This window comes from Camelina sativa, chromosome 12 (assembly GCF_030686135.1).
Source record: "Camelina sativa cultivar CO46 ecotype springtype chromosome 12, ASM3068613v1".
NCBI classification, from domain to species: domain Eukaryota; kingdom Viridiplantae; phylum Streptophyta; class Magnoliopsida; order Brassicales; family Brassicaceae; genus Camelina; species Camelina sativa.
Window position 1 is genome coordinate 12,840,578 of NC_141891.1, and position 2,356 is coordinate 12,842,933.

At 43.8% G+C, this 2,356-nt stretch overlaps 1 non-coding gene across 1 annotated transcript; it reads right to left on the reverse strand.

The window, feature by feature from the left end:
* Window positions 1-234: 234 nt before the first annotated feature.
* On the reverse strand, window positions 235-341 carry LOC147930457 (small nucleolar RNA R71). Its single transcript, XR_015576780.1, has one exon. It is a non-coding gene; the product is annotated as a small nucleolar RNA R71 (small nucleolar RNA).
* Between the last annotated feature and the right edge of the window lie 2,015 nt (window positions 342-2,356).

Below are 2,356 nucleotides of genomic sequence, written 5' to 3' on the forward strand. Positions count from 1 at the left end.
CACAGGTTGCCTATGGAGGATCCACTCAACCACTTAGACGAGTTTGACCGTCTGTGCAGTCTCACCAAGATCAACGGAGTGACTGAGGATGGTTACAAGTTGTGACTCTTTCCATTCTCCTTGGGAGACAAAGCTCATCAATGGGAGAAAAACATTCCCAAAGGATCAATCACCACTTGGGACGAATGCAAGAAAGCCTTCTTGGCAAAGTTCTTCTCCAACGCCAGAACTGCACGTCTCAGGAATGACATCTCTGGCTTTGCTCAGAAGAACTCAGAATCATTATGTGAAGCATGAGAGCGTTTTAAGGGTTACTAGAGTCAGTGTCCACATCACGGATTCAGCAACGAGTCATTACTGAGCACTCTCTATCGTGGTGTGCTACTAAAGATACGTATGCTGCTTGACACTGCTTCAAACGACAACTTCCTGAACAAAGACGTCGATGAAGGATGGAAACTCGTTGAAAACTTCGCCCAGTCAGATGGCAATGATAACGAGGATTATGACCGCACAGTTAGAGGAGAGTCTGGTTCTGAGCCGAAGTACATGAAGGACCTCAAGAATTTCAATGAGAAGCTTGACCGCATCTTGCTCAGTCCGCAGAAGACTGTCCACTTCGTATCTGAGGAAAACCCTTTCCAAGCTTAAGACGGGGAGGGTGAACAGTATGAAGAGATCAGCTACATTCAGAATCAAGATGGGTACAATAAGGGTTACAACCCCTATCAGACGAACCCCAATTTGTCTTACAGGAGTACCAACATTGCAAATCCACAGAATCAAGTGTACCCTCCTCAGCAGCAACAACAGGGTCCGCAAAAATGTTTTGTGCCTTACAATCAAGGATTTGTGCCTAAACAAGAGTTCTAGCAAGGTTATGCTCCTTTCGGACCACCACCAGGATTTTCACCTCAACAAGTTCAACCTACTCAAGCTCCAGATCAAGAAATGAAGCACATGATGCAACAACTTCTTCAAGGTCAAGCTAGTTGTTCCCTGGATACTGCTAAGAAGGTTGCTGAACTCAGTCAGCCGATGGAATGTTCTTACAATGATCTGAATGTCAAGTTTGAAGCTCTTAACTCCAAGATGAAATATATGGAAGGCAAGACTGTTTTTACTTCTACCCAAAGAACTGGCCAACTACCTGGAAAAGCAGTTCAAAACCCCAAGGACTATGCTACTATCCATGCCATCACCACTCAAGCTATAGATGTAGGGCTCACTGAGGACAATGAGAGTTTAGATGGGGAGGATTTTCTTCAAGATGAAGTTTAGATAAAAGATCCTGTCGAGGTGCTCAAGGATCCAATTAAGTCAGCCAAGCAATCTGATCCTGAACCTACTAAAGAACCCGCTGCTCCCAAGAATAAACCTGTGATATTTATTCCTCCACCATACAAGCCACCTCTACCATTTCCAGTGAGGTTTAAGAAGCAGCTTACTGAGAAGTATAAAGCTCTGTTTGAAAAACAAGTCAAGGAGATTGAACTTAGGATGTCTTTGTTTGATGCATTTGCACTTGTGCCTCAATATCAAAAGTTTTTAACTGAGTTGGTAAGAGAAAGGACCAAAGAGAAGGAGGGGATAGCTAAAGGAGCTCAAGCTAAGGCTCTGGAAGATGAGAGGGTAGTGCATGTCACAGGTGGGGTTATTCATGAATGCAAGACTGTTATTCAGAAGATTATTATCCCAAAGAAGCTAGAGGACCCTGGTTCTTTCACCTTGCCTTGTTCTCTATATCTATTGGCCTTCACAAAGTGCTTATGTGAACTTGGTGCTTCAGTCAGCCTCATGCCACTCTCTGTAGCTCAGAGGCTAGGATTCAACGAATACAAGTTATGCAACCTCCGCTTAATATTGGCTGATAGGACTACTAGACTGCCTCATGGTCTACTAGAGAACTTGCCCATCAACATTGGACAAGCTGAGATTCCTACTGACTTTGTGGTGCTGGAAATGGATGAAGAGCCTAAAGATCCACTAATCCTGGTAAGACCTTTCTTAGCTACAGCTGGAGCAGTCATTGATGTCAAGAAGGGGATGATTGATCTCAATCTGGGTAAAAACTTCAAGATGAAGTTTGATATCAAGGATTCTAAGAAGAAACCAACTATTGATGGGCATACCTTCGTGATTGAAGAGAAAAATCAGAAAGTTGGGTTTGACATCTTTGAGAGTGTGAATGAGGCAGAAACTGAGGTTTTGGTAACCAAAGAGAAAACTCAAAGTGTCACTCGACCATTCTCCAACTCGAGTGCATTGTTACCCTTCCTAAGCATCGAGACCTACTTCCTGATCACCAACCGCAAGAGACAAGTCCTTCCGCGCTTGACAGTTTGTCTGAACTCCA